The sequence below is a fragment of the Eumetopias jubatus genome, unplaced genomic scaffold, assembly GCF_037043125.1.
Source record: "Eumetopias jubatus isolate StellerSeaLion01/CBP00866 unplaced genomic scaffold, mEumJub1_p1.0 scaffold_6, whole genome shotgun sequence".
Lineage (NCBI taxonomy): Eukaryota > Metazoa > Chordata > Mammalia > Carnivora > Otariidae > Eumetopias > Eumetopias jubatus.
This window is the reverse complement of record NW_028274812.1, coordinates 130,167,572-130,195,301: the sequence shown is the minus strand read 5'-3', so window position 1 is coordinate 130,195,301 and position 27,730 is coordinate 130,167,572.

The following is a 27,730-nucleotide window of genomic DNA, read 5'->3' as shown; positions in this document are numbered from 1 at the left end:
TTCTTTTGCTGTGCAAAAGCTTTTTATCTTGATGAAATCCCAATAGTTCATTTTTGCCCTGGCTTCCCGTGCCTTTGGTGATGTTTCTAGGAAGAAGTTGCTGCGGCTGAGGTCGAAGAGTTTGCTACCTGTGTTCTCCTTTAGGATTTTGATAGACTCCTGTCTCACGCTTAGGTCTTTCAACCATTTGGAGTCTATTTTTGTGTGTGGTGTGAGGAAATGGTCCAGGTTCATTCTTCTGCATGTGGCTGTCCAATTTTCCCAACACCATTTGTTGAAGAGACTGTCTTTTTTGCATTGGACATTCTTTCCTGCTTTGTCAAAGATGAATTGACCATAGAGTTGAGGGTCCATTTCTGGGCTCTCGATTCTGTTCCATTGATCTATGTGTCTGTTTTTGTGCCAGTACCATACTGTCTTGATGATGACAGCTTTGTAATAGAGCTGGAAGTCCGGAATTGTGATGCCGCCAGCATTGCTTTTCTTTTTCAACATTCCCCTGGCTATTCGGGGTCTCTTCTGGTTCCATACAAATTTTAGGATTATTTGTTCCATTTCTTTGAAAAAAGTGGATGGTATTTTGATGAGGATTGCATTGAATGTGTAGATTGCTCTAGGTAGCATTGACATCTTCACAATGTTGGTTCTCCCAATCCATGAGCATGGAACGTTTTTCCATTTCTTTGTGCCTTCTTCAATTTCTTTCCTGAGTATTTTATACTTTTCTGAGTACAGATCCTTTGCCTCTTTGGTTAAATTTATTCCTAGGTATCTAATGGTTTTGGGTGCAATTGTGAATGGGGTCAACTCCTTGAGTTGTCTCTCTTCTGTCTTGTTGTTGGTGTATAGGAATGCCACTGATTTCTGTGCATTGATTTTATATCCTGCTACTTGACTGAATTCCTGTATGAGTTCTAGCAGTTTTGGGGTGGAGTCTTTTGGGTTTTCCACATACAGTACCATATCACCTACAAAGAGTGAGAGTTTGACTTCCTCTTTGCCAATTTGGATGCCTTTGATTTCTTTTTGTTGTCTGATTGCTGTGGCTAGGACTTCTAATACTATGTTGAATAGCAGTGGTGAGAGTGGACATCCCTGCCGCGTTCCTGACCTTAGGGAAAAGCTCTCAGCTTTTCCCCATTAAGAATGATATTCGCTGTAGGTTTTGCGTAGATGGCTTTTATGATATTGAGGTATGTACCCTCTATCACTATACTCTGAAGAGTTTTGATCAAGAAAGGATGCTGTACTTTGTCAAATGCTTTTTCTGCACCTATTGAGAGGATCATATGATTCTTGTTCTTTCTTTTGTTAATGTATTGTATCACGTTGACTGATTTGCAGATGTTGAATCAGCCTTGCAGCCCAGGGATAAATCCCACTTGGTTGTGGTGAATAATCCTTTTAATGTACTGTTGGATCCTATTGGCTAGTATTTGGTGAGAATTTTTTCATCCATGTTCATCAAGGATATTGGTCTGTAATTCTCCTTTTTGTTGGGGTCTTTGTCTGGTTTTGGGATCAAGGTAGTGCTGGCCTCATAAAATGAATTTGGAAGTTTTCCTTCCATTTCTATTTTTTGGAACAGTTTCAGGAGAATAGGTATTAATTCTTCCTGAAATGTCTGATAGAATTCCCCTGGGAAGCCATCTGGCCCTGGGCTTTTGTTTCTTGGGAGATTTTTGATGACTGCTTCAATTTCCTTAGTGGTTATAGGTCTGTACAGGTTTTCTATTTCTTCCTGGTTCAATTTTGGTAGTTGATACAGCTCTAGGAATGCACCCATTTCTTCCAGGTTATCTAATTTGCTGGCATAGAGTTGCTCATAATATGTTCTTATAATTGTTTGTATTTCTTTGGTGTTGGTTGTGATCTCTCCTCTTTCATTCATGATTTTGTTGATTTGGGTCATTTCTCTTTTCTTTTGGATAACTCTGGCCAGGGGTTTATCGATCTTGTTAATTCTTTCAAAGAACCAGCTCCTAGTTTCGTTGATCTGTTCTACTGTTCTTTTGGTTTCTAGTTCATTGATTTCTGCTCCGATCTTTATTATTTCTCTTCTCCTGCTGGGTTCAGGCTTTGTTTGCTGTTCTTTACCAGCTCCTTTAGGTGTAGGGTTAGGTTGTGTATTTGAGACCTTTCTTGTTTCTTGAGAAAGGCTTGTATTGCTATATACTTTCCTCTCGGGACTGCCTTTGCTGTATCCCAAAGATTTTGGACAGTTGTGTTTTCATTTTCATTGGTTTCCATGAATTTTTTTAATTCTTCTTTAATTTCCTGGTTGACCCATTCATTCTTTAGTAGGATGCTCTTTAGCCTCCATGTATTTGAGTTCTTTCCGATTTTCCTCTTGTGATTGAGTTCTAGTTTCAAAGCATTGTGGTCTGAAAATATGCAGGGAATGATCCCAATCTTTTGGTACCGGTTGAGACCTGATTTGTGACCTAGGATGTGATCAATTCTGGAGAATGTTCCATGGGCACTAGAGAAGAATGTGTATTCCGTTGCTTTGAGATGGAATGTTCTGAATATGTCTGTGAAGTCCATTTGGTCCAGTGTGTCATTTAAAGTCTTTATTTCCTTGTTGATCTTTTGCTTAGATGATCTGTCCATTTCAGTGAGGGGGGGTGTTAAAGTCCCCCACTATTATTGTATTGCTGTCAATGTGTTTCTTTGCTCTTGTTATTAATTGCCTTATATAATTGGCTGCTCCCATGTTCGGGGCATAGATATTTACAATTGTTAGATCTTCTTGTTGGATAGACCCTTTAAGTAGGATATAGTGTCCTTCCTCATCTCTTATTACAGTCTTTGTTTTAAAATCTAGTTTGTCTGATATAAGGATTGCCACCCCAGCTTTCTTTTGGTGTCCATTAGCATGGTAAATGGTTTTCCACCCCCTCACTTTCAATCTGGGGGTGTCTTTGGGTCTAAAATGAGTCTCTTGCAGACAGCATATGGATGGGTCTTGTTTTTTAATCCAATCTGATAGCCTGTGTCTTTTGATTGGGGCATTGAGCCCATTTACATTCAGGGTAACTATTGAAAGGTATGAATTTAGTGCCATTGTATTGCCTGTAAGGTGACTGTTACTGTATGTTTTCTGTGTTCCTTTCTGATCTTTGCTGCTTTTAGGCTCTCTCTTTGCTTAGATGACCCCTTTCAATATTTCTTGGAGGGCTGGTTTCGTGTTTGCAAATTCCTTTAGTTTTTGTTTGTTCTGGAAGCTTTTTATCTCTCCTTCTATTTTCAATGACAGCCTAGCTGGATATAGTATTCTTGGCTGCCTATTTTTCTCGTTTAGTGTTCTGAAGATATCTTGCCAGTCCTTTCTGGCCTGCCAGGTCTCTGTGGATAGGTCTGTTGCCAATCTAATATTTTTACCATTGTAGGTTACATATCTCTTCTTCCGAGCTGCTTTCAGGATTTTCTCTTTGTCTCTGAGACTCGTAAGTTTTACTATTAGATGTCAGGGTGTTGACCTATTTTTATTGATTTTGAGAGGGATTCTCTGTGCCTCCTGGATTTTGATGCCTGTTTCCTTCCTCACATTAGGGAAGTTCTCTGCTATTATTTGCTGCAATATACCTTCTGCCCCTCTCTCTCTTTCTTCTTCTTCTGGGATCCCAATTATTCTAATGTTGTTTTGTCTTATCATATCGCTTATCTCTCGAATTCTGCCCTCGTGATCCTGTAGTTGTTTCTCTCTCTTTTTCTCAGCCTCTTTGTTTTCCATCATTTGGTCTTCTATATCACTGATTCTCTCTTCTGCCTCATTTATCCTAGCAGTTAGTGCCCCCATTTTTGATTGCACCTCATCAATAGCCTTTTTGATTTCCACTTGGTTAGATTTTAGTTCTTTTATTTCTCCAGAAAGCGTTTCTCTAAGAACTTCCACGCTTTTTTCGAGCCCAGCTAGTAACTTTAAAGTCATGATTCTGAACTCTAGGTCCGACATCGTACTAATGTCCGTATTGAGTAGGTCCCTGGCTGACTGTACTACCTCTTGTTCTTTTTGCTGAGGTGATTTTTTTCGTCTTGTCATTTTGTCCAGAGGAGAATAGATGAATGAGAGAACAAAATGCTAACAGGTTTACAACGTCCCCAGCAAATATACTGTATACAAATCAGAAAAGACCTGAAACCAGGGGAAAAGAAAGGGAAAGAAAGGAAAAAGAAAGAGAAAAAAAAGATAAAAACAAAAACAGAACAATACGAAAAAAAGCAGAATATGATCAAATATGATCAGGCTAGTGCATAGATCAGTGCCACACACTAGATTTTGGGCTTATTTTGGCCTGTTAGAAAAAAGTGCCTCCTAAAATTTTAAAGGAAGAAAGACATATATGCACAAAATAAGGGTTGATACAATGAAGGGATAGAAGATGACTGTAAAGATGAAAATTATAAAAATTTTATAAAAGGACTTGATAAGATAAGAAGTTGTTTGAAAAAAGAAAGAAGAAGATTTAAGAAAAAGAAAAAAGAAAAAAGGGAGAGAATGTGATCAGGCAGAAGACTAGAACAGAGCCTAACACTAGTGATTTAGGGTATATTTTGATCTGTTAGAAGAAACTGTATCTCAAAATTTTAAAGAGAGAACAACTTATATATGTATATGCCAAAAATAAGGGTAACTACTATGAAGGGATAAAATATGACTCTAAAAATGAAAAATAAAAAATGTTTTTTTTTTAAAAAGAGATTGATAAGATGTTGGTTGAAAAAGGGAAAAAGAAAAATAAAAAAAAACAGTTAACAAAAATTAACTTTGATGAACTAATGAATCATGGTAAAAAAAAGCCATGAATTCTATTTGCAGTATTCCCCTAGCGCTGGAGTTCTCCTGTTCTCCTTGATGGGTAAACTTGGTCTTGGCTTGCTGGCTGTTCGTGCTGATCTTCTGGGGGAGGGCCTGTTGCTGTGGTTTCCAAATGTCTTTGCCGGAGGCTGAATTGCCCCGCCCTTGTCGGTCTGGGCTAAGCAAGCTGCTCGGGTTTGATCTCAGGAGCCTTTGTTCCCTGCAAGCTCTCGGTACAGCCTTGGAGGACCAGGGCAAAAATGGCGACCTCCCAATCTCCACCCGGAGGAGCTGAGAACTCGGGGCCCCTCTCCTCAGTGCGCCCAGAGAAAAACAGTCACTCCCTTGTCCCCGGTCTCCGGCCGCACTCTGTGCTCACCTGGCCTGTGACCGAGCTTTTCTATCTCTGGCACCCGACCCCGTGTGGAGTCTCCAAACCCAGCAGATCCCTGTGATGCACTCCCGCACCGCTCCTCCCGGGGGAGGAAGGGAAGTCTCCCCAGATCTGCCGCCTGTTGGGTCCCTGTTGCAGGAGCAGTGGCCCGACTGGGCCGCGGATCACAGTTTATGGCCACCCCGAGCTGAGAGCCCGCGCCTCGGCTCCGTCTCTGCAGCCGGCTTCCCCGCTCAGATACCTGGGAGGTCTGCTGCACTCAGGCACCCCCGGTCTTTCTGTGACCCCAACGGTCCTGCGACCACACTGTCCCGGGAGGATTCCACCCCCTGCTTAGCCACTGCAGCGACGTCCCTCAGTGGAGCCGACTTCTAAAAGTTCCGATTTTGTGCTCCGTGGCTCTAGCACTTGCCAGAAGCAGCCGGCGGAGGCCCCTCCCCCGCCGTCTATCCTCCCGAATATCGCCTCGGATTCACTTCTCCGCACGTCCTACCTTCCAGTAAGTGGTCGCTTCTCTGTTCAGAGAGTTGTTGCTACTCTCCTCTTCGATCTCCTGTTGAGTTCGTAGGTGTTCAGAATGGTTTGATCCCTACTCAGCTGAATTCCTGAGACCAGACGAAATCTAGGTCTCCTAATCCTCCGCCATCTTGCTCCGCCCAGAATAACAATAAAAATTTTTTTAAAAACTAATGATGCAATGTATGGTGATTAACATAACATAATAAAATTAAAAAAAAATCCCCCCAAAAAAACTAATGATGTAATGTATGGTGATTAACATAACATAATAAAAAAAAAGAAAAAAAACCTAACCAAGGGACAAAGCCATCAGGTAGGTGTATCACATTGCCGTTTTTAATGGCATGATGTGAGAATCTTCCAAAGACACGTAGGTAACTACCAGGATAGAGTCATACCAGCAGGCAGGGGCTTTCTCTCCTTTGAGGGGCATTAGTTCATCACCCTTGTTTAGAGTTTGCTATAGTTGCTGCTAAACTCTAATTCGTGGTTAATTAAAAAAAATTAACATTTCAGTAAATAGAGAAAGGCTCAGAACAACCTGTGGAGTGGGGTATCTAAGTATCTATCGTCACGTGGATGTGGATCAATTTTGCTGGTCTAACATCTATGAAAAAAAAGCAGTATCTTAAATAGTTGTCTAATCTTGCTAAATATATGAGAATTTTATAAGAATTTTTCCAGTTCCCATCTGTCCATGAGCCTCTACAGGAAGTTGCTATGTATTTCAGTAGGAAATAGGTACAATTTGTCTTTGAGGTTTTCTGTCTCGAAACATTTTCCCCCCAAAAAAGCTCTACAGATGAGTCCCAAGAAATCAAGTAAAAGTCTAACATAGAATAAGAATAATTCCTATTTTCTCAGTAAGGAGGGAAAAAAAAGGAAGGAAAACAGACTCCAGAACATCTTTAAGTGATTTAAAAAGCAAAACTTTTACTCAAATTCTCTTCTTGTGAATAAAACTAGGAGAATAACAGTTTAGCTAAAACCAAGTTTTCTGGTTCAATTTGTGTCCACTCCTATGCAGTGCCTAGAACGCTAGCTTTCAGGGTTCTCAGGTAACATCTGCTTGCACTTTAAATTTCTTAAATTTGTCTTGGTAGTATAGACATAGATATTACTTGTATAATCCAGGTATTATAGCATTGCTGTTGCTTATTATCTAACAATTTATCCAATCACCTAAAATTAAAGAATCACAGTGCCTGGGTGGCTCAACCGGTTAAGCTTCTGACTCTTGGTTTGGACTCAGGTCATGATCTCAGGGTCATGAGATCGAGCCCCACATCAGCTCTGTGCTCAGTGTAGAGTCTGCTTTGGATTCTTCTCTCTCTCCCTCCACGTCTCCTCCTCCCCACTCACTCTCTCTCTCTAAAATACATAAATAAAAAGTAAAATCTTTAAAAATAAATAAATAAAATTAAAGAGTCAGCAAACTTTTATGTCATTCATTTAAAAAAACTTTCATTGAGTAGAAACATGGACTCTGGTGGACACTTCAGTTTCAGGGCACAGGCGCACCTATATTAGTATGACGCATGTCACAGGTGTTATACTTGAAAGTCCCCATAGACACCAGGAGTCAGGAAAGACAATAATGAGAGGTTTATGTCTAAATTAAACTTTGAAATATCATCAGTGTTCATTAGACAAAAAAGAGTCTAGAATAGGAAGAAGATCTCTCATATAAAGGAAACAGATTGAACAAAGCTTGAGGTATAGAACTCTTTATTCAGTAGAGGAAATATGAGACATGGATGGTGCTAACCGAGGAGGAGGAAAAAAGTTAGACACATGGTATGGGATGAATTGTGTCTTCATATGTTGGAGCCCTAACCCCCAGTACGTCAGACTATGACTCTATTTGGAGACAGAGCTTTGAAAGAGGTGATTAAGGTACAATGAGGCTATTCGCGGGAACCTAATCCAGTATGACTTGGCTCCTTATAAGAATAGATTAGGACACACAGGGAGACACCAGGGATACATGCACACCGGCCAAAAGCCTTGTGGAGACATGGGGAGAAGGCATCTGAAAGACAAGGAGAGAGGCCTCAGGAGAAAGCAACTTGCTGACACCTTGATCTTGAACTTCCAGTCTCCAAAACCGTGAGAAATAAATTTCTGTTGTTTCAGCCCCCCAGTCTGTGGTACTTTGTTATAGCCACCAGAGCACTCTAACATTTGAAACTAGGGAGGGAGGCTAGGGCCTTTTCATGGGAGGTCTCACACATCCTGAGAAGTCTACATCCTGCAGGTTATGGGGATCATTAAAGAGTTATAAGTAGGAAACTAGCAATAGCTTAATGATAAGTTTTATTGTATAAAAAATGTCCCTCTGACAACCATGTACATGATGGAAGACATGGACAGACCAATAGTTGAGTCAAGTGATAATGAGGGTCTTACAGGGGCAGGAGTGGGGGTAGGGTAAGGTGAGGATAGGGCTGATGGAAGAGATGTTTCAGATGCTGACTCAGCAGAAGCTGGATCCAGAGTCAATGTCACATTTTGGCAACAAGAATAACACTCAGATCTGCTTTGATATTGGGACTTACAGTACTGGAAATTGATAAGAATTTATAGAATGAATGTATGTATGAATAATGATTGAATGAAAAGAAAAGGCAGGCCAATTCCTCTCCATTAGATGTATACCTGAGAATAAATCATACTACTCTAAACATAATAACAGTCCTACTACTACCCCCCATAAATTACTATTTGCCGTACACTGAAAACACAGACAATTGAGTGTTAACTCTAAATATATACATACAATATTCCTACATTCTTCTATGATTTGTACATCGTCTACTTTCCTATTGGTATGTTGATTGATCCTTCAATCAATGCACAATATGCAGTACTTTGGTTCAGGAGGGTTGCTATAAAGTAACATCAAATAAATCTCTGCCCTAAAAGGGCTTTAAAAAGAAATCTCCAGACTACAAAACCTTTATTCTTTGAAATGTAGGTAGCAAAGCAAAAAGCACTACAAAGTATCAAAGGAGAAATTGGACTGGTGTGGCCCAGGTGGGCATTGTTCTGAAGAGTTCTGGGTAGAAAGAGGTCCATATGAAATAAACTGTAAAGGGAAAGCTTCACTGAACTGTAGGACTTACATGGAGCATTGAGGGATGGGTAGATTTACAAATTTAAAAATCTACAAATTTGCTTCTTTTCCAGAATTTTTTTATTTTTCTTTAATTTTAAGATTTATTTATTTATTTGGAGGGTTGGGGAGGAGCAGAGGGAGACAATCTTTCAAGCGGAGTCTCCGCTGAGCAGGGACCCGATGTTGGGCTTGATCCCATGACCCGTGAGATCATGACCTGAGCCAAAACAGAGAGTAAGATATTTAACTGATTGAGCCACCCTGGAGCCCCACCAGAATTTTTTAAAAAGGACAAACAGAAAGTAAAACAACAACAACAACAACAACAATACAGAAGATCCATCTGCATAGTGTAGGTAGAAACTTAGACATCATCTCCTTTACCAGTCTGGGTTTAGAGCAGAGGTCAGTAAACTGGTCCATTGGCCAAATCCAATCTGTTGAGTTTTTGCACAGCCTATGAGCTAAGAATGGTTTTTATATTTTTAAATGTTGGGGGAAACGCAGAAGATTTCTTGACACATGAAAATTATATGAAATCCACATTTCAGTCATCCTCATTCATGCTTCCTATTGGCTGGGGCTGCTTCCGTGCTGCAACGGTAAGCCTGAGTATTGTGGAAGAGACCAGTTGGCCAACAAAGCCAAAAAATATTTATTATGTGGCCTGTTACATGGCCTTTTCCTGACCCCTGGCTGATAGCAAGGAAAATAAGATCAAAAACCTACATTTGTATTGTCTTTTTGCAAATACTGAATCCCCTGTGCCCTACAATGTTACAGAGGTGAGCATCCAGCAAACAGGACCCACATGTGGCTCAAATAAGCATTCATAAAATTAGCATTTTGCAGTGTGTGCTCTACAGTAATTAAGTTCCAAGGACAGATAAAGGCTGTCACACGGGGAAAAGAAAGGTTTTCCTGGATAAATATCTTAGAGATGCTGAATGATGCTTCAAAGCTTTGATATGCTGATGTGAGTTTTGAATCTACAAACATTTCTGAAACATGTTCTACCCTGGTATTTTTTTCCACCTTACCCTACTCTCCAATATGGGGCACCAAATGGGACTCCTACGCCTTGACATAGCATTTGAGGGATGTTACATCAATCGTGTTGAAGATGGTGATAATGAATAACATTCATTAACTACTCACTGAATTACTGGAAAATTCAACCACAAAATCAAGGAATACATGATATTCTATTGAGACTTCGTAATCTCAAAAGTTGCATTCTTATATTAACACTGCCAACGCATATCATATACTTCTTGAAGACCTGCAAGAAGCAAATTCTTGGCAAAGAAATCCAGCTTCTGAAGGCAGAGAAAGTCTATAGGCATTAGCACTGCCTATTTAAAGCAGACCAAAAGGGTTTAATGTAGCAGAAAGCCAAGGTAGCTAGGTTATCAACCGCCACAGATTTCACTCAGAGCCTCTAATCAGCAGGACCACTTGGAAAAACAAACAGCCTGCAAGGGATAATCACTGCTTGGAAGTCAAGTCATGCAAAATGTGTTCCCTTTGTGTGAATACCACAAATCGTTGAATCGGCTCCTAGTAGAGACAACCACTGAGGCTGGTATAATTATCTCACTTATGAGTTCTTCAGTTTGGGATTATTCTGAAAACTTTTAACTTCTTTTCTTGATTTTATATCATGGAGAGAAGTGTTGAAACATGAGGGAGCAGGATAATAAAACACACTGCCAAAAACAAGGAGAGAAACACTGCCAGTTTGTTAAATGGCTTACCAGTGTTTGGTGCTTTGGATTATTTGGCTGCATACTTTACCCACGGTTTTAGTTCCCATTCCTAAAGACAAATGCACATGCCTAGAAAGCGTCAGACTCAGTAGTTTTAGGAATGGCTGATTAAATCATATACAGACCTCTTTCCTCCCAGGTGTTTGTCTACAAACTGCAGGGTGTCCAGGCACTTCTGGGGAATCACTGAGGCTGTTGGGTAAATACCAAAAGATCAGAGTTTGGCAGCTGAGGTGACCCTGAAACAGGTCTAGTTGTAGCCCTTTGATATATCTTAGGATTTCTCTACAATTCTTCATTTCCTTGTAGAGGTTATCCCTTTGTCAAGAAGAAAAAAGATTTGTAAACAAAGCCTTTCCTTGTGGAAGAAAAATGAGGATAAAAACTGCACTTATTGTAAGGCTGTTGTGAGGCCTGAGTAAATTTTAAAAATATATGTCTGTGTGTATGGGGTGGGGGTTATGGTTTTTTAAAATTGCCTGGCACAAAGTACCCGTATAGAGGTATTCTCTCTCTCTCTGTCATCTATCTATCATCATCATCAGAGAAATTTCCATTAAGAAAAATCTTAATTTAAAATCTCACATCGGTGGGGCGCCTGGGTGGTTCAGTCAGTTAAGGGTCTGCCTTTGGCTCAGGTCACGGTCCCAGGGTCCTGGAATCGAGCCCCACATTGGGCTCCCTGCTCAGTGGGGACTCTGCTCCTCCCTCTCCCTCCTGCTCGTGCTCTCTCTCGCTATCTCTCTCTCTCAAATAAATAAATAAAATCTCATGTCATAATAGCTCTAAAATTATCTGTTTAGCAACTTCTGATGTTTATATGTTATCACAAATATTCTTAAAATATGGCAAACTTAGCGTAAAATAGACAAAATGTATCATCCTAGGTACTATCATTTTAGTAGTTTTCCTATAAAATGGATGGACTGATTGCTAAAATACCTACAGAAAATTCTAGAAGGAGGCAGGAAGTATGTGGTTTGCCCTCCAAGTATCCCAGTGACCTTATTCTGGCACAGACACTGATTTGTGTTGGCCTCTAACTCATCATCAGTTCATATGATCTGAGTGTTCAGCCAATCACTATGTCACATTTCCCTAGACCTGGACCATGGTGGCAAGTAACTCAAGCCGGTCAAATCAGAGTGAGTCTCAGGTCTTGACAACACTACTAGAGAAGTGACTTTCTCTTTGCTGCCAACTCAAAGGTAGTTAGGCTTCTACTACTGCAGCCATCTTGTCACCATGAGGACAACACTGTCTGAGATTGAGACCAGTCCATGGGGAAGCAAGAGTTGTGAGGTGGGGGAAAACTGAGTTCTGCTGGTATCCTTTGAGCTCCTAGATCCAGACCAGGGTTAAATAGTCTTACCATAATATTTTTTAATAAAGTGAGCCAGTAAATTGTTGTTTTTCAAGAAAGCCACTTTGGGTAAATTACAAAGATGAGTTCTGGCTGGAAGAGAAGAAGCATCAGAGCCTCACTGAGAGGGGTCATAGAGTTTATTGATAAGACTTGAAGAAGACTGCAAATGAATTTTGTATTCTGTTATGAAAAGGAAGCAAAGAAACTACCAAGAATAAAGAACTTCATATGGGCCTGGCATTTTATATTTATTAAAACCTCTTACCCATCTGAATAATGATTTCGGTATTTGACTCCTATTTTTGGCTTTCAGAGTAATAATTATTGACCTGAACTTCCTGGATTTTACCTGCACACCCCTTAGGTTATAACGTTTAGTATCACTTTGAATTTGTGGTTACCTTTTAGGCTAACCCTATCATACCAGTGACACCCAGAAGACACCAATGTTTCCTCTTTGTACTCATAAAGAAATGAAAGCTCATCTCAGAAGGCATTTGTAACTGTTCCAGTCACAGATGTACTCATTTATTTAGCCAAGAAATATTTAGTGGGAAACGATTCTGTGTCAGGCAGTATTGTCGACAGTGCAGATCCGGCAGTGAGCAAACAGACAAACACACCTTCCCTTGTGGAACTTACTAAGGGAGGGAGATGGAAAATAAACAAGGTGAATTAAATAAAATGTAGGTGTGCTAAGTGGTGAATCAGATGAAAAGGATGTAGGGAAACCTGGGATGGTTAGAAGGATTAGTAACAACCTTACATAAATGGGATTTGGGGTACCCCACCAAGAAGGTGACATTTAAGTAAAGACCTTAAGGAGGTCAGAAAGAAGAACATTGTAAGCAGAAACAACAAGTGTGTGCAAAGGTCCTGGGGTATGATCATGCTCTAGGAATATGTATGTGCTTTAGGAACAGCAAAGAGGCTTGTATACCAGAATGAGGAGGGGGAAGAACCACAGAAGGTGAGATCAGAGAGTTACTGGTGCTAGGAACTGAATGGAAGAAGAAGGTATTAGATTCAGTTAAACCATATAAGATAAATAGACGGGACTCTTAATTTTCCTGAATGAGTAGAAACCATAGGAAGTTTTAAGCAGTGTGACTTGATCTGACCTATATTTAACAGGATCACTCTGGTAGTATTAAGATAGACTTAGGGTACAGAGCCAGAAACAGGGACACCAAGCCAGAGATGACAATAATCCTGGTAGGAATAATAATGCCTCAGATCAAGATGGTTGTGGTAGAGGGTTAAGGTGGCAAGGAATGGGAGACCTTTCCCCTGGTGTCCTGCCCTCTTGCCCTAGCAGATGCTAACCCTTAATCCCCAGCAAGATTTAACCTTAACGTCATTGCATTCAAGGGGCCTTCCCTTGGGAGTATGGCTATCAAAGCCCTCTTCATACTATTTCCTTTTTTACTTATTTTTTCCCTGCTAAGCTTCAAGTTGTTGGAAATTAGGATCTATGTCTTGGTCAAAACATAAATCTGTGTTTAATGAATGAATGAAATCATATTTTTATTTCAGCCTTTTAAATTTATCAAATCGTGGGGCACCTGGTGGCTCAATCAGTTGGGCATCCAACTCTTGATTTTGTCTCAGATCATGATCTCAGGGTGGTGAGATCGAGCCCATGAGGGGTTCCTCTATGTCTCTGCACTGAACGTGGAGACTGCTTGGGATTATCTCTCTCCTTCTCCCTCTGCCCCTCCCCTGCTCACACGCTCTTGAGCTCTTTCTCTCTCTCAAAAATATAAATAAATAAATAAATAAATAAATAAATAAATAAATAAATAAATAAATTTATCAAATCATTCTTCTTTATTTGTAAAAGGCAATAATAACTTCTACTAATTTTGATGAAAGGAGTATATGTGTCCATGCAACAGACCCTGAAAAGAAGAGACACATAGACACTGTCATAACTCACCAATGTTTAGTTTATACAGCTAAAGAAAGCTTTACTATTTTTTTTACTATTTTTGCTGAATTTCTCTAACTTTTGAAAACTAATTTTTCCACTTTTTACTTAAAGTACCACTTTACCTTTTTCAATATTTGCTTTACCTTTTAAAATATTAGCTGAAGGATAGAGAGAAACTTTGGATTCAGTGTGAAATAAACCAAACTCTTGCAAAAGCTTTGCTTATTCAAACAAAAACAGTTCTGTGAATCCCCCCAAAGGGAGACTGGGTGCTGACCTAATCTCGTTTGCTTTCCTATTCAGTATTCTTCCCTACCAACCTCCCTCAGGGCCTTCAAAGGAATTACCAGCTACACAAAAAAACTGCCTTGATGGTCATGCTTACTTGGTATTTCTGGTCTAATGGAAGAGTGATATTGAAATAACAGAAAAGTGCATTTTTTCCTTTTATTTTGATAGCTTAACATTTTGAGGAAGTTTTTCTTTCTATTCTAAAGAAGAATCACATAGAAACAGCAAACAATGCTTAATAGAAAAAAAATACTGTAATACTCCTTAGAAGAAACCAAAATAGCCATTATTTTAAGTAATAGTAGTTTCCAATTACTGGGGACTTACCACATGAGCTAAAAGGTGGAATGAGTACTTTTTCTCATTTACTTCCCTCAAGAAGTCTGTGAAATGTGTACCAGTATTATCACCATTTTGCATATAATGACTCTGAGGCTCAGAGTGGTTAAGTAGTAATTTGCCTAAGATTATACAGCCCGTAAATGGCTGAGCCTGTACACTAACAACCACATGATACTCATTTCCCTCTAGAAGTGCACGCTCATTTTTATTTTCCCATTTTCCGAGTCTTATTTCAGGCTGTCACCATCTTACTCTCCAAACATTGCAGTGGACCTTCTAGCCAAAGCAAGTGGAATAGAAAGTTCTAGAAATTCCTTTTTTTCCCCTTGTCCATCATGTAAAACATGTTCAAACAATCTTAAAATGTTGCTTTGATCTGACATCCTCCCTACACATAAAACATTGATGATTCTCATTGCCCACAAAGCACAGGTCAAATTTCTATGTCTGATGTTCAAGGCTCTTCATCCTTTGCCTTGGCCTACTTATTTGGTCTTTTCTAGTAGTTGGCCTCCAAACTCAAGGCCACAGCATAAGATGCTGCACTGAAAGTCTGCTCAGCTATGTGCAGTGACCCTGCTTGAAAGGGCCTGACTGGAGACCCATCTGTCTGCTCTCCATGTTTGAAATATCCCTTGGGCTCTTCCACTCCATTCCCATTTCATTTCCTTCCAATGCCTTCCACCACCATTTGTCTAACCAGATTTTGTCATATACAAATGACTGCTCAGTTATTCATCTTTGATCATGTCTTTCCTGATCACCTTGGTCAGAAACAATTTCCCTTTTTCAGCATTCAGATAAAATTTATTTTGAAACATATATAGGGTGTTATCTCACATTGCTTTGGATAGTAATCTGTCTAATCTCCTTTACTAGCTTTCAATCATCTTGAATATAAGGAATTGCAAGAGTCAGGATAGGTTAGGTTATAGTGCTTTAGAAAAAAAAGAAAAAACATTCAGTGGGCACACCTACAAATGTATGATTCTATTTCATGCTACATATCCATCAGCTCTGAACTTGGCTTCCATGGCACCATCCTCCACCATGTGGAAAGTGGCCAGTCACAACAGCAAGAGGAACACGAAGGTAAAGTGAACACTGGTACTCAGGGCTTCAGCCCAGAAGTGATGCATAACATACATTACATCTGTTTACTACTTATTGTGCAAACCAAGCAATTGGTCAAGGATAACTTCAAGAAGAGCAGGGACTTTCTATTGCACCACGATCCTGAAAAGAAGGAAAACAATACATATATAAACTTCTCCAGTGACCACCACAACCATATCAGTACCTATGTGCTCTAAAAGAAATAGGACCATGACCTAATTCTGCATTTCATATCTGACTCAAAACCATCTACCTGTACTTCTCTACCACAGTCAATATAGAAAGATGGGACTGAATAGGCAAGTCCATTCCTTGCTCTGGCTCCAGGTGTCTCATAACCATTAAAGCATAAAGCAAAAAAGACCAAAGCAATCATGCCAGGGCAACCCTAGTTGCCCTATGACTGTTTCACACACAACCAACATTGTCCTATTGATAATTAAAAGGAAGGCTGATGTCTCATCTGTGGACTGATCCCAAATCTCAGTGGCATACAAAAATGAGTACGTATTTTTCACTCATACCTGTGCAGGCCAGCTGGAGGTTAGTTGATGCAGGCTGGCATCAGTGAAGTTTGGGGTCTATACTTCAGGTTGCGTCCAGCTCTTAGAAGAGCTCCTCAAAGCATATGCATATTCCTCTTGCAATGAAAGGTAGAGCACAAGATAGCAAGCCCAATTTAGCAAGCAGAGTTTATGTTTCTGCTCAAATTACACTGGATAACATCCACCTGATCAAAGTAAAACACACGCCAAGCCCCAAATCGAGGGTGGGAAAGAACACTCCATCCACCATGAGACAAAACAAGTCACAGGGCCCAAGGGAGAGAAACTACACTCTTCCCATGGATGAAGTGAGGAGACAGTGAACATATGTGAGCAATGATCTAATCTACCCCACCTGATGTAAAAGAAGAAGAAATACAATGTGGATTTTATGGTAACATATTTAATGTTCAAGCAATACTTCCTGCAGGATCTCTCTAACAAGGATAGATGTGCCCTTGGCCATGGAGCTATGTTCAAGCTGTGTCCTTTCACTTCCCAGACTATACTTTCGAAAGTGGATTGACTGATGTCCTTCCACTGCCAATAACACGAAGAAAATGTTGGGCCCCTAGGAATTTGAAAGCTTCTGTGATTTGTGAGAATCTGCAGAGCTTTGTGGCACTCCAAGCCTAGAGTATTAGAAGCCTACGTGTTGGGCATGTTGTGACAATCATTGGCAGTAATGCCAATATTACACGGTGCTAGCAAAAGACTCATAATGCAGGGGACATGGGCTATAAAAGGAATTTTGAAGAGGGGTAGACTCCTCGTGCATTTACCAGCAGATCAAGGAGAGGGGCTTCAGCATTTCCAGTCTGAGAATGCACTGGAGTCGTATAGGCTGGCACTTGGTTACACATATAATCACGGTTTGCAAGATATTAAGTTTATAATGACCCCAAAATAGCCAATATATTTAGAATAATAGGGGCTGAGGAGAGAGAAAAGAGGGGCTGACACAAAGAGGTATTAATGAAAATCAGATGGTAAAGCAGAGTCCAAAAAAGGGAAATGGTGTGTAAATTGTTTAAAATAACCCATTTGGACAACTCTTATTTATGCAGAAGGTCCAAGAAAATTAAGACATCCAAATGTTTCTAGACACAGAATTTAACTCAAGGGAAAACCACAGTGTCATATGCAGGAGCTGTAGAACTGCAGTCTCTAAATTATACTCGATCTTGCTGGTGTGAAATGAGCAGATCCCGACAATCTGAGCGAAGCAGGTTAGAACAAGGATCTAGACTTGAAAATTCCATAGCGCTCATTGTGGTACTAAGCTCTATAATTTACCAATAGGGGCATCATTTTTAGCCCCCAAATTGTGTGCTCTGCGGTGAGGTCAATTTTCACTCTCTAGTCTAAAATGGCTACAAGTGTTCGTATGTGGATCCTGCTTCCACAAAAAGAGGATGTGAACTAGTCATGTCAGACTGGGCTGACCTTCCAGGGTTTGCACAATGCATGCTCTTTTCAGCTTTGAGAGATGGAAGTAGAAGTAAGCAGGTGAATACTGTTCCCTGCTGTCCTACCAGCTCCCACCATTTGCATTCAGCACCAAGAGAGCTCCTTGTGATGGTGGGAATGTTCTAGATCTATGCCACCAATAAAATAGCCACTAGCCACATGTGGCTATTGAGCACTGGACATGTGGTTAATGTGATTTAGAAAATGAACTTCTGATTTTTCTTCATTTTAGTTAAATTTAAATGGCTACATGTGGCAAGTGGCTACCATATTGGATAGCACAATTCTAGAATCATAAAGTCCTCTGAGCCTCTCTACTCTTTTAAGTACTCAAAAACAGCTCAAATGGCCCCCATTCTGCAAACTCACACTCTCACTGCCAACAACTGAATGCCAAGGAGCAAACAGCAGTATCTTAGTAGCTCTCTCGGTTGTCAAAAGAAAAAAAAAAATTCTGCTTCTGGGCAGACGTCTGACTGTGTAACCATTGCAGAGAGACAATTTAGTTCAAAATTATGTGCCACCCTGACTCTACCTGGCAGGTGCCTTCTATGCTGGCTTTTCTATCTGCAAACTTGAGAAAGATGACAGGGTTTTAAATGATTAACTCCTCTGGGCCACATTACTTAATTATACAGTACATCCAGGGATAGGCACATGGGTCTTTTATGGTAAATGATATGACGGTCTTAAAAACTCATTAATATGTCATTAACCAAGCAGACATTTACTAATTAAACAATTAGCCCCTCTGTTCTTTTCCTTTGTTCCTCCTAGAGATGCTTGGTTGCCCAGATCCCCAATTTAGCAGAAGGTCCCCCTTCTTTTCCCAGAGAAAAACGCCCATAAAGCAAACTCTGAGACTAAATGATTCACCAGAATTTTTTGTCCAAGTTGGCTACAAAAAGAAAATCAAAGCTGATTTCCATAACATAAATTAATGTGGGTGTTTGTCTAGTTTAAATAAATCATTCTCATCTGTAAATCAATTTTATATATATATGTGCAATAGCATCCACCATAACTGGTATAAACACTGAAATAACGAAACTACATATCCCAGTTAAATAAATACAAACAGACAAAATTAAGGACCCAAAATGTGTTACTATGATTCATCATATAATATCAATAGCAAAGAAATGTGCAATGCTCTTAACTTTTTCTCTCAGATGGTTTTTAACATTCTTTATGCTCTTTGCTAATTTTAGCTTAATCATATTTTTGTGCTGAAACTATGCTAAACTGCAGTACAAGGGGGAATATCTACCATATGAAAATAAAATACAGCAAATGTCTTTTGAAACAGAGTTTTGTGTATTAAAAAAGTAAACTTAAAATGTTTTAAATTCAGAATAGGAAATTCTGAGACCATTCAGAAACACTGTAACACACACATATTGTTTTGGTCATACACTTTGGCAATATTTTGGTTATACGTTTTATGGCTTAATACAGTTTTGGCGACTTTTATAAATATCCCGCTGACCTAAAGTGTTGGACGTTAGCAAAGGAGCAAAAACTGGGTCATAACTGGGATGGTCTAAGTAATGATAAAAGAATACAGGTAGAAAAGTGGAGCTCAGATGAGAGAAAGTTCTAAAGCTAGCACATCTGCTAGAGTTGATTGACTGTCTCTTGCCTTCCTCGGTTTTCTACTGGCCTCTCTTTCTGCCTTCCAGGTAGGCAATGAAGCTGAGCGAGCATTGACATAATACCCTTTATGATACGAACAGTAGAATATGTCTAGATAACAATCTCAAGAGGTCTAATCTTGTTGACGATTAGCACACTGATTACCCCCTCCATGAAATGGGTTCGGAATGGGTCTTAGGGACTCTTAGAACATCACCCAAGCCCCCAATAGCCCACTTTATAGATTTATAGATTCTTAAACTTTACCTCAGACGAGATGCAGCTTTACAATGAAGTTATTGAATGTTAAGCTTCAGGACCACTCACTGGCACAGGATCTTGAAAGTACTGGGAGTAAATCCCAGGCTACAAGTAGGAAGCATTCTTTATAAATATTTCTGGTAAATATCCTAAAGGGATCGCAGAAGACAGAGGCATAAATTTCCAGTGCTCCCATTACTTATTGGGATTTCTTCTCATTCTAAATAAATATTAAATTTCACATGAATTTGTATTTGTAACTTTGGATACTTTTCTTGAAGAGAACTCAAATTACGTAAACTTCAGGGTGCATAAACTCTGGGCCTGTTCTTGAGCTAACCAACATGTTCACTGCTAAAATTAAATAATAGACCTCTTTTGCTAGAGTCTATTATAAGATGCTATCTGATTTAGCACACAGTTGTGATTTGAATTGAGCACTTAAGTGTTTAAGGATATTCTGCAAAGAGCCTCAAGATTCTTATAGCTTTCCATCAACAGAACCAGACTGGAAAATACTGGTTCTGTACAAAAAAATACTGGACTGGAGGGCCAGAAGACCTGGTTCTCCTCACACCCTCGCCACTAAGTAGCTGTGTGGCCTTGAGAAACTCAGTATCTCTAGCCCTTGCTATGTCATCTGTAAATAGATGGAGAAGTAGAGAGGGGCTAAGACGCTTGGTACTCGAAATGTGGTTCCAGGAAGCATTTTATAGAAATGTAGAATCTCAAGCCCCCACCCGGACCTCCTGAATTAGAATCTGCATTTTAACAAGATCCCCAAGAGATTCATATTTACGTTAATAATTGTTGGAGAAGTACAAACACTAAAATGGTCACCATTAAAGCCTCTTCCAGGTCTGAAATTTCAATACCGAACTGGATAGAAGGGTACATGAAATTAACTGAAATTTTTAGGGAAAAAATGCAAAATTATACTTTTCCTCAATTTTATCTTCTCATCACACTCTCTCCTCCCCATCCACTCTCAAATTTCCCTATCATCCTCAAGCCCAATCCATTATGCCTATCACCCATATTGTTTGATTCATCTGATTTTTTAGGATAAATTCATAGGTGAATTCCAATTTTGCTCAACCATTGCAATCTTATATAGCTACAGTTCAAAAACTGAACAGTCAAGAAAAAAAAATCAAATGACAATGATATACTGCCTTTAATTCACAGGGATTTTCTGTACAAACTAAGGTACAGATGATAATTGAGCTCGTAGCTATTTCCCATGTCCTTTAAAATTCTTCTCCCTATCTCTCTCTCTCTCTCTCTCACACACACACACTCTTTTAACAATCATATCTCCACATTCTGCAGGAAAACTACATCAAAATGCTCTCATATTAAACCAATCGAGCTCTGGGAGGTAGAACGTTCAAAGATATGACCCAAGTTTTCTGGAAATGACATAAAGCTGCCCAGTGACAAGCGCCTTTTAAATGCTAACTTAACTTTACAAGGCCACCGGGATGTACTGGGTTAAATGATTCTGTTAAGCATTGGAACTATAAATGTATAAGAAGGTTTTAAAAAGAAAATGTAAGCCTGCAAAAGATTATATTTCTTGTTTGTTCAACTAACAGGTACTTACCTGCATAGGTAGCAATTCTTGCATTACATGCAAATAGGCTTAGAGATAATTTAAGAGCTCTAATCAGTATATACATTGGAAAACTTTGATCCCTAAGGAGGAAAATGGACGTCATCAATAAACTTGGTTCTGACTTGCATTAGTCATGGATTCAGAGAATCGTGAGCTCAGATTCCAGTAAATACCTGTAAAACAGAAGAAAAGCCATTTGACATCTCAACACTGGAAAACATTTGCGTGAGAAACTTTTTCATAAAGAGAAGATCAATCCCCCTTCTACTGACTAAAGACAAAATTAATTACCACAGTTGGCAGGAGATAAATGGTTCCAATGTACAGAATTGTGTAATTATAGCAGCTGCAGAGCTGGAAACCAGCTCCTAACTTTGAACCTCAACCCCAACTTGACATTTCTCCCCACCACCTTCAGTTCTGCCACTAGAAGCATGTTGAAAGTCCCCCCATCTCTCCTCCATAATTACACGTTGGGGTTCAGAAGTAATCACCAGCTCCATTGCCTACATGAAATCTTATCATCCTCTGGTTTGCAAAAGGTATGCTGTATCATCTTTTGAAGTGTTGAAATCTCTAGAGAGAAAAATTTATTAGGGGAAAGTTACTGTTATGGCAACAAAATTAATTCTGCCACAACATGTCAAATTAACCACCCTCCTGAGGAGGGGAGTCAGAGCCAAGTTCAGAAATGGGACTAATACTCGGTATCAATTTCTTGTTTTCTTTTTTTTAAAGATCTTATTTATTTATTTGAGAGTGAGAGAGTACAAGCAGGGAGAGGGCAAGAGGGAGAGGGAGAAGTAGGCTTCCCACTGAGCAGGGAGCCTGATGCAACTCGGGGCTCGATCCCAGGACCCTGGGATCATGACCTGAGCCAAAGACAGACACTTAACTGACTGAGCCACCCAGGCGCCCCTCAGTATCAATTTCTTCAGTGTTACTTTAGGTTTGAGTAAAGAAAGATAAGGTAACCATCACAATTTATCTCAACATTCTAATGTTTACTCCAGAACAATGCTGGCTGAACAATAAGAGGTTAAGAAAGAAAGAAATACGTCAAGGGAACATTTTCTTCCCTCCCCCTCTTTCAAACAGCAAAGGAGATTGTCAGTTAGGCTCTGTAGAGATTTTGGTTCTCCCTTTGAAGCCAAGAGGAACGTTTTTAATCTCATCTTTAATTTTAATCCTTTAAAATATGTAAGTGATTTAGAAATGTACAAGTTAAATTTGGCAGAAGACCCTACTGGTAGAAGTAAAGCCATTTCTTTCAACTTCACAATAATGAAGGAGTTCAAAGCTGGCCACCTAAACTATCTAGATACCTCAGCCATGAGCTGCAATCTACTGATTTTAAAAGATCCTCTTATCGAAAATGTTTGGAAGAGCAAAGCACATGCCATAAGCAAGGGAAGTGACAAGGTCACCATCAAAGAAATACCCTCATGCTTAAAAATCTATTTACAATTTAACAATTTTTAGTAAAGTTTTTCTTATTCAAAGGGAATTGCATCTGTTCAGAGTCAAATATTTAAGAAGCTGCTACTGAGGGTTCAAATCATTCATTTAAAAAAATGATTGATTGATTGATTGATTGATTGATTGATTTGAGAGAGAGAGTGTCCGTACACATGTGAGCAGGGGCGGGGGGGTGGGCAGAGGGTGAGGGAGAATGCAGACGTGGGGCTGGATCCTAATACCTTGAGATCATGACCTGAGCCGAAATCAAGAGTCCACACCTCAGTCACACACTGAGCCACCCAAGTGCCCCTCAAATCATTGATTTCTGATGTACAGCTGCATACTTGGGACTCTCATATGATTTATATCAATTAAGAGAAGATAGGTTTTGATCAACTGTGGCATACTTGTGCCCGATAATGGTTGTTTCAGATACTGTTTCTGCATAAAAAATAAATAGCTAAATTGCTCCACACGTGGTGGTATAAAACAGCCACCACTTTATTGTGTTCCTGAATTCTGTGAGTCAGAATTAAGGAGAGGGTGCCATGGGGGTGCTTTGTCTCTGCTCTGTGATATCTGGACACTCAGCTGGGGAGGCTCAAGCCTACAGGTAACTGACCAGATGAAGACTGGAGTCATATGGATGTCCGTTCATACATGGGGCTGGTGGTTGATGCTGGCTGTCAGCTTGCACCTCAACTGGGGCTGTTGATCAGAACACTTACATGTGGCCATTTCATTGGCTTATTAGGCAACATCCCTACAGGGTGGCTGGATTTTAGGTCACAATTCCAAGAGACAGGAAGGGGAAGCTGCCAGTTTCTTAAGGCCTGGACCTGGAAACTGGCATGGCTTTATTCATTGATCAAGCTCAGAGACCAGACTCCAGGTGATATATACCACACCTCTCAACTGGAATCATGTCAAGAATTTGTGGACCACAGTATTACACTCATTTCCTCATCAAAGACATAATTGTTGGCATTTACTTCAGACTTCCTGCCCACTCTAATTAATCTTGTCTAATTCCTATTCACTTTCTCATGGCCCACAACTTTCCATAAAGCTATGGCTCTTGCCTCTTGCACTGTCTTCACTACTCTTCTACTTCCTTATTATCCACCTAGTTCACAATCTGATACAAATCCTCAAATCTTTGCCCTGAGTAGATACCAGTCATTAAGCAGGAAGGATATGGTGTTTGTTGGATGAGAAGGAAAAAGAACATAGGCTATACTCAGTAGGAACCAGAAGAGGAACAGCTAAGGAACTGGATATAAGGATTTCCCATAGTCACTAAGATCCAACACAAAGAAATCATTCCAGACATTTTTGGAGAGAAACCAGTACAAATCTAGTTCATCTCTAAGTGTTAACGTCTTATAAACTTGAGTGCTAATTGGCCCAAATAAGTTATCATTGCCCATAGTAAAAATACTTAAAAATTTTATGGCAGTAATATAGAAATAGAATCAAAATCCTAAAGATGTGATTTTCAAATGGAATTTTTCACCCAATAGAAAGCGATAAAAAGTGTTTAGCATAACTTAGCATGTATTTTTTCAAATGGACATGCATAATATTTGCTTACTATACCACTAATCAGTGAGAACAATGAGACTGCATTTTGGAAACAACATTTTTAATGGAAAGTTATGATGACTACAGCAGCCACATCAACCTTACCTATTAATTTCATCTGTTTTTATGCTTGTTTGTTTCATCTTTGTTGTTCTTCTGGGAAGTTTAGTTATTCTTCTTGTTGAACAATTTTCAAGAAAATACTTCACTTGCTACCTTTGGGAAGACAGGGTGCAGGATTTTTAAGCTGACCTACTCTGCATTATGCAATATAATCATGACTTAAAATATGTTCCATGATCTAGATTTGAATTTCCAAACTGGTGTTTCATTTGAATGGGATAATGTGTAAGTGATTATAGAATCAGTTCAACTTTGCATGGGTTATATTTTGGGGCTATAGCCTAAGACTTTGGATTTAAGGACAAATAATAACACCTGAGATTCTATTATCACCTGTTAGATTTGCCATATACAAGAAAGTGAATCAACATATCAAGGGCTGTGATAATTTTTGCAAAAGTAGAGGGAGATTGGGGGAACTATCTTGCAGGACTAGATAAGCCAGAAAGCCAAATTTCCACAACGCAGTAAGAATTCACTAAATTGAGAAAGTTTAACAAACTCTCTAGAAACATTGTAAACTAGAAAGAATCAGTTTTAACCTACAGTTTATAGAAAATGAGTATCTTGAGAAATTAATGTTCTTTCTGGAGAGGAAGAGAAGCTTGAGCTAATTGAAAGTCCATGTATTGTTCCACCAGCAAACACTAGATCCACTGGAGATTTGGCAGCTACTGTGGTTTTAAAATATTTTTTAGAGTCTAGAAGGAAGTCATTGCAGGGATGAATGAAAAATAAATTGATCTTTCAGTTAAAGTATGCCACTGTACTATCCTAAGGATGGAGAGCTTTGAAGTGGACAGATGCCAGAGTGAATGGCCCTGTAGGGTCCAGCATCAGGAACTGTGCATGAACTCAAAGCCTGAGGCCTCCATTCTGTAGCAGAATGCCCCATTCTTTTAGAGAGAACACAAGATAGAGTGGAGAATCCCTAGGATGGGTAGGTCAATGAGATGATTCTGCTGTTGGTCATCCTACAGAAGAAGAGGAAGTTAGTACAAGAGGATCAGGTCATAGAGATATATTGAGACATGTTATACTTCCTCACAAAGCAGGGTCAGAGCTGCATTATATTATTAAAGCTAAAAACAGGAGAATGAGAGAGAGAATAAAGTAAGCTATCTGGTCAGGTCAGCAAGAACCTGCTCAGGTTCTTTTGCCCTACATTCATCATTTCCTTACCCCTGCATATTGAACGTCTACAGGGTTCTTCAGATAGGGTCTTTCAGAAGGTCCCTACGGTCATTCAAAAGAGGTCTTCAGATTTCTATTTATTAATGCTGAGTACCTAGTTGATGTCACTTAGTCCAGTGGTTTTATATGATGAAGACCCTGGACTTTAGACCACCAGGGCAGACTTCCTAAGCTCTCATTTCATATTTTCAGCTGCCTAATCAAAATCTCCACTGGATGCCCAATAGGCGTCTTGAAATCAACATTTCCAGAAGCAATGCAGTGGCAAGTCCTTGTCCTAAGGTCAGGGCTCCAAAAGACAAAGTCCTCCTGGGGGCAGATTAGTAGATTAATCATCTTCAATCAAAGACTTCTAGGCCAATCCAGAGTTTGGAAACTGAGCTCACTAGTTTGCTTCCAGGCATCAAGACTCTTCACAAGTAGAGTCACTGTGATTGCCTCCTTACCTTCAGACTCCACCTAACGTGTAAAGGACAGGCTGCACTTCAGGCTGCCCTGGATTAGAGAAGGGAGAAGGCACCTCCTTCAAATGTGATTAAGAGGGCAAGTATGTTAATCACACCCACCATGGATAGGAACAATTCAAGTGCTAACATATGAGATAACACAGTCATAATAAATACTGTGGCAATGAATTCCCATAAGTATGCCTATGTGTGACCACGTATTAACATACTTGCTGAAGCAACAGATAATGTCCAGTAAAACAGAGAAATAACCCAGCTGCTGCTGGGGAAACATGGAAAATTGCTACTAGATGTAGTAATTCTTAAAAATGTGTATAGAACCACAAACCCTTCAGATAAAGGGATGGAAAATACTGGATACTCTTTCCAGAATAACACACATATACATAGATTTGGAAATTTCTCATATACATTCAACGGATTTATGAAACTCCTAAAGTTCTAAGGTCCAAGTCAAGTGTTTGTGAGTTTAATTAGCATGCGCATCCAAGAGAAAAAGATAGAAAACAAAGATGTATGTCTCTTCACTTGGAGATCACAAAATCTTAACAAAAATACCTGAGGCAAACAAACACAAGGCAAACAAACCCTTTTTCACCAAAAAGAGAGAAAAATGGGAAACATCATGATACAATAGAAGAAATAGGCAATGACTAGACCAAGGAAATCATTATAATCAAGCCACCAGCATTGAAGGGAGCTATATTGCTTCCAACACGGGATCTGGCCATGCCTGGTAGTCAAATTAGCAAATATTTAAATCCGTCCATTGTGTGACATTAATTTTTCTCTCTCAATCTTAGGATGATGATTGCCTGTATGACTTCTTTTTTTAACACTGTTACCATCTGCATTTATAGAAATGTTTTGTTTGAGCCCCACATCTCACTCTACCTTTCCTACATATCACCTCATACAGGGTTAGTGCTGATTAATGTTTGTTAAATTTGATAAAAATAAAAGATAGTCAGGGTGGCTCATCTGGCTGAGAAACACACTCCTGATTTCAGCTCAGGTCACAATCTCACAGTTGTGAGATGGAGCCCCATGTTGGGCTCTGTGATGAGTGAGGAGCCTGCTTGAGATTCTCTCTCTCCCTCTCCCTCTGCCCCTCCAATTCTGCTTGCTCATTCTCTTTCTCTAAAAAGATAAAATAATAAAATAAAATTAAATAAGTCATCTTGGTTCATATAAGCCACCAAGAGACAGAGGTGGGACTCAACACATGAAGTCTTGGGACAGCCCAGTTTTCTGTATACCATGTATGTGCCAGTGCAGTAAACTGAACCAACATGTGATGTCCCCACTTAATTTTCTGGAACTCAAAACCATCTTCGAAATTTACTCACCATAAGTTTAAAATGGAGCACATCCAGGCTGAATGAGCCTTTTTATGACAGCATTCTGTAATTGGTGTTGCTTCTCTGCTTCCAGTTCTGTTCAGTTTCAAATATCTAAGAGCAACAGCCAGGGTTTGGAGCTATGGACCTCCACGCATAACAGTACTGGGAGGAGCTGGTTATATATGTTTCTTTCCTGATGTTTGTATTCATTTATTATAAAAGACTTCATTTAATTGGGGGCAATGGATTTGAATCAATGGGACACAGGAACAAAATAGATCACGGAAGGCTAAAGTCAGCTGATGGGGGTGATGATTTAGCAGGCAATTTGTGTGTGGCAACTGTAAGAAGAGGTGGGAGAGTCATAATTCATTCATCAT